Source organism: Macaca thibetana, chromosome 5, assembly GCF_024542745.1.
Source record: "Macaca thibetana thibetana isolate TM-01 chromosome 5, ASM2454274v1, whole genome shotgun sequence".
In the NCBI taxonomy this organism is placed as follows: Eukaryota; Metazoa; Chordata; class Mammalia; order Primates; family Cercopithecidae; genus Macaca; species Macaca thibetana.
This window is the reverse complement of record NC_065582.1, coordinates 110815818-110825658: the sequence shown is the minus strand read 5'-3', so window position 1 is coordinate 110825658 and position 9841 is coordinate 110815818. Positions and strand designations below refer to the sequence as shown.

Here is a 9841-nt window from a genome sequence, read left to right as displayed (position 1 = left end):
ATGTTTATCAGAAAACTCACCTCAGAGCAAATGAATCTATGAAACCCAAATGTGAAATAGACTGTTTTCACCTCTCACGATATTCATAGGTAATCCTCATTGTAAACCAAGAAGGGAGGGTGGCATAATCTGAGAAGGCACCTTCCAGAAAACAACTTTGCTGTTAAAACCAGCAGTCATTCCTCAGATAAGGCAGACTCTTCTGTCTTACAAATCTAGAAGCCACATGGTGTATAACACTAACATTAAAAATTACTTCTGAATAATGTTCTCTTTTTGGTGAAAAAAATATCCCTTGAAAACCCCCTACACACAAAATCCCCTTATCTCTGAGCTTGGGAGGGACAGAGGGAATCATTTCAAGCTGCTCCTTGACCTGAAGAAACTGGTGGCCACACTTAATTAAAAGATTAATTTATAATCCATCCAAGTATTCTTTTAATTTTTTCTTGCTGCTGAAATCTCTGGACAGGCCAGAGAAGAGTTTATTTTGAGGCTTTTCATGATACTGTTTCTGTCTCTTTTAAATGAAAGTCTTCTCCCATTCTCAGTGATAGATAGAATGGCCTTCCTCTGCATATTAAAAAAAATGGGCATGTTGCCAGTCTAGGAAAGCTCTCTGAGAACTTTTACTCCATTATTATGGAATCTTGGAAACAGCGCCTGGCTACAGTAGAATGGATAGTGTCTTTCTATGGAAAGAAGAATCAATAAAGACTACAGAAAAGGAAAAAGGCTAAGTACTGTAGGTTCTTAAATGAAAATTGATTTCCACCATTGACCATGGAACAAGCTCATCAGTAACACTGTATTTAGAGGCAATCTAATTGTTTCTTCTTAAGGTAAGGTTTGAACTTGGATGGGAAGTAAAGAGGGAAATCAATCCTCTGTTATCACAGGTACCTTAGTCACAGCATACCAATTCAAGAAAATGCAATTATTTAAGAGCCCATTGTAACCACTCAATGGATTGCCTCAGAAAATCAGCTGCATCCCTCAGAAATATATGGGTATAATTTTTAATTATTTCTATTCTCATGTAGGTACCTGATCACAAGAGACACCTTTAATTCCTCTCAGCTACACAATAAATGACATACAAAAGAACATATATTAGTGCAAATTCAAAAGTAAAATAGGGAAATTATCCAAATAATGGGCCATACTGATGATTTGTCTCTGCATGAAAAGGACAACATGTTATTTATTTACTTGTCACTTAAACATAATAAAGGTATGGAACTGACTATGATAAATCCGTGGTTTCATGGTGCTTCTATTCTACTTTACATGCGATTAGGGAGGAGGAAGATAAACAAAGAAGTAAAAAACTAAGAAAGAAAATAATTTACAAAAGAAGTCAGTGGTGAGACCTGACCTTGAAAGAGACCATTCCAGGGCAAAGGAATTGCAAGAGGAATTAAGATTTCTGTGATCAAAAGACAGAAAGAAGAAAATCCATTGTGATTGAGTCTGTAAGTTAGATTGGTAATGTGAATGGATGTGATAGGGTATGCAGGAGCCAAATTATGTGTGATTTTGGAGACCATGATAAGCCACTTAGGTCTCCTTGAAAGTAATATTGGAAAGCTTTGTATGGTTTTAGGTGGGGGTAGGGGGCATTGATTTATGCTGTATACAACTCATGCCAGCTGACCTATAAGAAACAAACAGAAGATGCATGAGTAATGAGGCCTTTACACTAGTCCAGGGGAGAAACAATGATGACTTTGACCATGGTGATAAAAGATTTTCTTACAAAACTATTATGTTTTCTCTAAAATCTTTTTGAATTTAGCAATCTCAGGCTGGGACAGTGGGACCTAAAAAATGACTGAATGTTGCTTAATGACAAGGAAATAGAGAGGGTTCTGAATACACCCTCAGAGGGAAACAAGACACAGAATATCAAACACCCCACAGTAAGCGGCAAAGCCTCCCAGAAAATTTTGAGCTCAATCTTACGTTTATTGAATGCTACGTTGCCATACATTCAAGTTCTTGTAATTACAGTAAAACTACTATCTATCTGTTTTTCATGTCATTCGCTTTTCCTTAAATTTCATCTTGGCACAGTTCATTTGTAGTTTGATCCTACTATTGATATTTTCACAATCTATTATTATCCTAACCTCATTTTAGCACAGTAGAAAGAGCATTGACTTAAAAGTAGGTGGATCCCAGTTCTGATCCATCTTACTGACTGCAGTGACCTTGAGAATTTCTTAACTTTCACAGATTTTCATTTCCTATTCTTTAAAAGTAAAAATAAACCTATGGTATGCTCTGTTTTATACATTTAAATTTAATCCACATAGGAATTTTACAAAGTAGGTATTATTATTATTTCCATTTAATGGTTAAGAAAAACTGAGGTATGCAGACATGATAAATAACTCAGTCAAGGTTACCAACTAGTAAGCTGAAGAGCCTGGATTTGAACACCAACTTCCTGATTACAGAACCCACATTGTATCTGTAATAGACTAACATATCACAGATACGTAATAAAGATTAGTTACCCCTTTCATCTTTTTCTGCACCCCTTATCCCATTTCAAATTATAGTAATTGTATCTTAAGTAATTGTACCTATCAGAATTATTCAATTTTTCAGTATCTTGGCTGAAAGTGGTATCTTTTTTTCTCAATTTGTCATTTCCACCAAAAATCCTGAATAAAACTCACACTTATTATTAAGAAATAATTTTTTTATTTCATTTCCCTCCATACCACTTTCACAGTCATATAACCTGAACTGGTAATGCTAATAGAATTCTATATCTCTTGGATGATGTTTTCAAAAGAAAATAATATGTATGGGGTACTTGTCAGTTTTAGATAAAATGATAGATTTTTCTGCATTTGAAAGAGCAACATGTATAGTTATGATTTTGTGAACACTCACTTCCAAGTTACAGTAAATAATTTTTTATGGAAAGGAAAAATGAGAAAATATTATACAATAATATGATTAACCAGACATCTGAATGGGAATTCACTTTCTGTGAAGTTAATGGTAAGTTTTTGTTCATAAATGCTAAAGAATAGCTGGAAAGGACATCAGAAACAAGTAGGGGATGTCGTGTTGGTACTGAAAAATGTTAGGACAGCTCTGAGGATTTGCATTCAGTTTTAGAGTAGTAATGATGATTATATAGACCTTCTCATATATGTAAATGATACAGACAGGAGACAGGGAAATATTGGGTAGAAGAGGGGAGTTCCCCAGGAAAGGCCTCACCCTCAAGCCTGGAGACCCGTGACCCTAAGTGGGAAAGACATTTCTGTTTCACACGCAAAAGGTTGCCTTTTGGCCTACCACTCCCTTATCCTGTATCCACATAAACCCTGAACCCCAGGCTCTAGAAGCAGATGAGCAGATGGTCAGACAAGGAGACAAGCAGAAGAATGACAGAACAGCATGGCAAAGAAAGAGAGAGGGAAAGGAACCTCTGAACACCGAGAGGAGTTCAGCTGGGGATGGACAGAGAGGAGTTCAGCCAATGGATGGCCAAGCTCCAGAGGAAGTTCATCTTCCCATTCCATCCCCCTCCCACCTCCCCATCCATCTTGCTGAGAGCCACCTCTGCCACTCAATAAAATCATGAATGTATCCTTCAAGCCCGTGTATGACTCAATTCTTCCACGCTCTGAACAAGAGCTTGGGGTACAGAAAGCTGTCACACTAGCTCTCTGCCCTTGAAAAGCCAGAGGATCCATAGAGCTGACTAACATGTAAGCCGTCTGTGAATGACAAGGTTACAAGAGCATTATAACACCGGGGCTGCAGGCACCCACCCCTAGACACTACTGCAGGGCTGAACCCCAAAGCATTCACCCTGTCTCTTTCATCTACCTGCCTATGTATTCCCCTTCCTGCCAGGGGTTTGAGCAGTGGCAGCTGCTGAACAGGCAAGCCACAACCCTGTGTCACGTCCTGCCAGGGGAATCAGGGAACTCTCCTGTATCATAAACATATAACATGCATGTGTGTAAACAAATATCTTAGTGTGTCTCCTGGGTTTAAGAAATGCATCATGATTTACACTATTTTTTAATATTTTAAAAATATTTTTGTTATTTTACACTAGCCTTGAGAAGTAATAGTAGTGGTGGTGGAAACTGTAGCATCCTTAGTAATAATAATAGTAATCTATTTTAAAGAAGCAGAAATTGAGAAAAAATAATTAAATTACTTCAGATTATACAGCTAAGAAAAGCCAGATACATAAAGGATATATCTAGATATATATGGATAATGAATTCACTGTCTTACACTCCATATCTCTGGATTTGAACTGCAACATCAAATAAATTCAATTTTCATTAAAGCATGTAAAGATTTCAGAGGGACATTTATATCTCTGAAAAATGCTTTCCTGGTTTGGGTTATATATAATATTTAGTCTATTTTAGACACTAAGCTGTTGTAAATAAGCTGTTGTGCTTTATATATTTAAGTGAGATGAAGTTATTAAGAATAGTAAATGTAAAGAGGAAATGTATCTAAATCCTCTAAATGTTTAATCTCCATTTATCTTTAATTAATTTCTAGATATTAAATGTTATTCCTGAGGGTGACACAGGTGGATTGCATGAGCCCAGGAAGCCAAGACCAGTCTGGGCAACAGGGCGAAACCTCATCATTTCAAAAAATACAAAAATTAACCAGGCATAGTGGTGTGCACCTGTAGTCCCAACTACTAGGGAGGCTGAGAAGGAAGGATTGCTTGAGCCTTGGAAAGTTCAGGCTACAGTGAGCAAGGATCCTGCCTCACACTGCAGCCTGGGTGACAAAGTAAAACTCTGTCTCAAAAAAAGAAAAAAGTATTCCCGTTTTGGGTTTTTTTTTTTTTTTTTTTTTTTTTTTTTGAGTAAGGAAACTGTGAGATCTAATAAGTCCACGAAAGAACTATCAGCAAATTAACAAAATCACATCGGTTACTCTCCTTTTATCTGATCCATGATTAATATAACACACATCCCTATACAATGTAAATTTATGGTTTTGTCTCTAAATATATATATACATACACACACACACTCATAATGAGTATATGAGTAATGAGTATATGTTATACATATATATATGAAATCCTGATAAATTTAGGTTTACCAAAAATTTATTCTTTAAACACCAAAAATTAGATTAACAACAAAAATGTAACTAAGAACAACAGTTATTGAACAAGCACAATGCCAGATGATGTACTAATTGTCTTTACCTGTGTGACCCTATGTATTTCTTACAAATCTCCTCAAAGTATCATTGAAACAAGTTGCCAGAATCATAAATTGAAAATGAGAAAGATTAAATAACTTGTCTCAAGTCATGCAACTAGTAGTTGTCAGAGTTTATATTTGGTTATACCTAGTATCTTTTTTGACACAGTTTATCCTTACCAGTAGCTGAAAGAAAAAAAAGATATTAATTAGCACTAACTATGAAGGAAATATTTCTCAGAACTAACTTCTACCAGAGTATCTCATATTAATTATCAAATATTAACAGTAGGGTAATGACTTTAGGGCTCAACAAGCCTGATCTTAATAATCCTCTGGCATCTTGAGTTGTAAGATCCATATGCCATTACTGTTAAACTTTGATCCATTTTGCAGTTTTGTAATACTTGTTACTGTTTCTTGATTTCTATTGTGCTGTGGTAGTGTATTACAAGCTCTTTCTACATTATCATTGTTAGCATTTATAAACTATTGAAATAAATACTTGGTTACCACAACAGGAAATAAGAATTGCCTGACAACATGATCTTGGAATAACCTTCAACTGCTATTATAACTGGTATTATAAATTATAAATTATAAAACTGATGTTACACACTTATAAATTAATTGACATTATAAATATAAAAACACTATTCATTGTTTCCAAAGTCTATTTTTATAGTAGAGTTTAATATAAGAAAAATAACAAAGGGTAATTTTACCATTTATAACAATCTCAATCCCTGTAATATTAATGGAAGTTACATATTCCTTTTGGGTAGCAGAGCTAAGTAGGCAAAACAGTCAAACTTTTATAACTAAAGTTTTAGAAAGTTTATGACAATTATGAAAGTGTTTCAGGGAAAGAAGTTCATCTAGGTTTTTTCCCTAGTTATTATTATAGCAATAATTTACCAAAAGTATGTAGTCTAAATGAAAATGCCTTAAATGACACATATTACAGAATTCTGAAATAGAAATAAAGGAGGGGAAATTCTGTATCTAACGTCTGATTTTTTAATCTTAAACAATTGTGTACGATTTAAGAATAACTTCTAATAATGCAGTTTTTATTATAAAGTTAGCCTTTAACTGTTCCTCATGCTCCATATTCCAGTGACTAAGGATTTAGTAAAATTGATATTAAAGCAAAATTTTAAGTGATTTTCCAATTGTTCCCATTTGCAATTGGTTTGAACATCTATATAAAATTTTTGGCAATTAAAAAGCTTAATAGCTAATTGTTATATTACTAACATGTTAATATCAGTTGATTTAAGTAATACAACAATAGAGTCAAGGTGTTGATTTACGTCCCAGGGCAGCCCTTCATAACAGACTCGCCTTGTGACCTCCATCAGTCATCTTATCAGGATTCCTTTCTGATTCCAAGGATATGACAAAGACAAGGGAAGAAAGCAGGAATCTTTACAAACCAATCTATTATCAAAATGAAGGGAACAATTCAGGCCTACTTCTTGGTTTTAGAAGTACAAATTTTGTGCACCAAATTGCACAAATAATGTTCTTGATCTCTGAAATTTAAGAAGACAGATTTTCATATAACTCGAAATAATACAGAAATGTGCTATTTTGGCCCTAGCAAATCAGCAGGAAATACCACAACTTTCAAGGATCTGTAGTAAATATGAATCGGCTATGAAATTTCAGTGTCTATAATGTCTGATGTGGGAGATGTGATATTGAAATGAGCACTTCTGATTATGCAGCTAGTAGGGTGTATAGTATCACCCTAATGTAAAAATAATCTAACTGATGGAACAGGATGATCCCAGCCAGAATCAGAGATATGAGATCCTATCCTTGGAAAAGAGTATAAGCCAGAGCCCAAAAGAGCAACACCTACAATTAGTCACTGTCAAAGATAGAAATGGTCAGGGTCGTGATCCCTGCCTTGAATGGCTATCAGTCCTTCTTCCATTATCCCAAGAATTGCCAGTCCAGCCAAATGCATGCTTTCTGGAGAGAGTATCAACGCCAAATCCCTAGTTACTCTTCATCCTTGGTGATGTGAACAAGCAGAGGAAGCCATATTGCCATTGCTAAGCTGAGCCCACCTTGTTAAGCTCAGCTCCACTTGGACTGTGGAGGTCTTATCTCCAAGCAGGAGACATCTCTAAGCCCCAAAGAAAGAAATCAAAGAGTATTTTCTGCCTGTGAAATGGGGCCATTAATAGGACCCAACTCTACTAGGGTTGTTTATTTTGTGTTCTTAAAAACTTTGTTGCCTTTTACCCACAGAGAATTTGTTCTCTTTAGGATGGCCTTGAGGTGTATGCTGAGGAGAGAGAAACCTATCAGCTTTCCTCAAGGCAAAGTTTCTTAATCTGCAGGTAAACTTCAGTCAGACCACATTGAACTGAAATTATGTATCAAATATTGTGGTTCTATAAATATGTGCTTTTACTTCTAGGAAGAAAGCTAAAATCAAATTTAAAGAGTCAGTGAATCTGAAAAGATTTTTTTAAAAATTTGTGGATTAGAAATTGGCTGTTGTATATGATAAAAAATGTTTGAATACTGAATGTACTATATAGAGAAGCAATATTTGAAATATATCTGAGTTTCTTATTTTATTTATTTCCATTATATATCATACAATATTTTGTATAGAGATATGTATATTGCAAAACTATGTGAGCCTCAACTAATAATTTTTTTGTTTCTGCATACACAGACACTTTTTGTCTTTATTTATTATGTCGTCTAATTCTGCCATTGTTCTCAGTTAAATCCTTTGTCAGCTCTTAGTTGTATGGTAATTGAGTGACTCTAAAAGTCATGCTACTATTCAGGTCTAGCCTGGCTAGGGACATAGATCTCAAACAATCTCCTGCTCAGTTGCTGAGAATCTTATCTAATCTTTCTGGAGACATATGACTGACAGCACATGATAAAAGACCTGTATTGTGCATTCCTTTATCTGGAAAGATAGAAACAAAACATCTTTTTATAGTCCTTCTAAAACTTCATTTCAGGACTCTACAGTTTTGAACCCGAATTTAAAACTTCAAATGCTGAACAATGTTACATACAACTTTTTTCAGAAGAAATAAATATCATATGAGTAATGCTCTAGTGCCCAGTTTAAGAGTCATACATATATATGTATATATATAAAATTTGTAAGCTATATATATTTTATATATTTAAAAATTATATATAAACATGTTTATACTTATAAATTATACATTATGAATATATATAAGTAACTAAAATTTTTAAATTTTGGTTTAGCCCAATGATGATGCTGCAATACAGTGAGAAAGAAGAATCTTTCAGAGTTTTCTTAGTCCTGTGAGAAATCAGTGTCATCCATAGAACTTAAAAGGTCATAGTGTGTCTTCCGTGTTCCACTGGAGGTACTGTAGAGATGCCAGAAGGGTCTGAGGATAAGATCTTGGGCTCAGACTTCATTAGATGAGTCATCAACTAGGAGGCCCAGAAAGCAACCCAATAAAAGCGATTATTGTGACTCATCGCTGAGGAGAAGAAAAAGAAAAAGCAAACAAACAAACAGAAACACAAGGGGTATATCAGGGTAAGAATTCTTGGAAATAAAAAATAAAAAATAAAGAACACCAGGAAACAGAACATGAGCCGAGCTGTGGATCTCAATGAGCTGCAATTGACACCAGTGTGTCTGAGGCGTATCCTGTGCTGAGTGCAGAGTGGTATCGGACACACAGGAACACATGAACTGGCTCCAGTAGATTATTAAAAGTTCATGCTACTTCATAAATTCAGTTAGTACAAAATTCTCTAAATAAATTTTGTTTAACATGAAGAATTTCTATTAACACATTTAGGAAGTTATATATTCCAGTTTGTCTTAATTTTGAAAAATACAATAACCTGTCTAAAAGCAAGCATTCAAGAATGAAGAAGTTTGTATTTGATGACTGTTTTCAATATGCAAGAAAGTCCCTGTAGCATTCAATGTAAATTTACTTATCAGAAACAGGTATTTAACAAAATCTTGGCAGGTATGAATTAATGAATGTTCTGTTGTTTATCAGCCCAAGGTCTGATTCTTGAGCCAAGCCTGTGTTAAACTTTTGAAGAAATACTACAGTGTTTTTTTTAACTTATTTCAGATTCATGAGGAAATATATATGTTGAGTGCTTGAGAGGTAAACTGTGTTACAGATCATATCTTAAATATGCCAAGCCTGAGTGATTTTAATTTGTTCACTTAGTAAGCTTTTTGGAAGTTCAAATGTATTTCAAACAAGCTGGTGATTGAGAATATACATTTTATTAGTGTGATTAAATATGACACTTTCATCTATTACAGTTTAGGCCACTCCTGGATTCATGACAAATATGTGAAAAAATAAAATGATTAAATATACATATCATGCACCCTAAATAATTTTTTTCTATATCTCATTGAAATTCTGTCACAATTTATCATTATTTAAACACCATGTGGTAGTAACAGTCTATAAAATGTCTTCAAAGAAAAATTAAAAATGGGTTTCACAGCATGTATCCATCCATGGGGAACTTCATATCTCTTTGATTCAAGAAAGGAATACACAAATTAACAGAAGGACTACAAATTCCATAATTCAAATCATTTGTTACAT

The 9841-nt window shown here is 34.4% G+C and overlaps 1 long non-coding RNA gene across 1 annotated transcript; it reads left to right on the top strand.

The window, feature by feature from the left end:
- Positions 1-717: 717 nt before the first annotated feature.
- LOC126954304 (uncharacterized) lies at positions 718-9562 on the top strand. The gene is made up of 3 exons (XR_007725576.1): positions 718-842; positions 7509-7582; positions 8487-9562. It is a non-coding gene; the product is annotated as an uncharacterized LOC126954304 (long non-coding RNA).
- Positions 9563-9841: the final 279 nt, after the last annotated feature.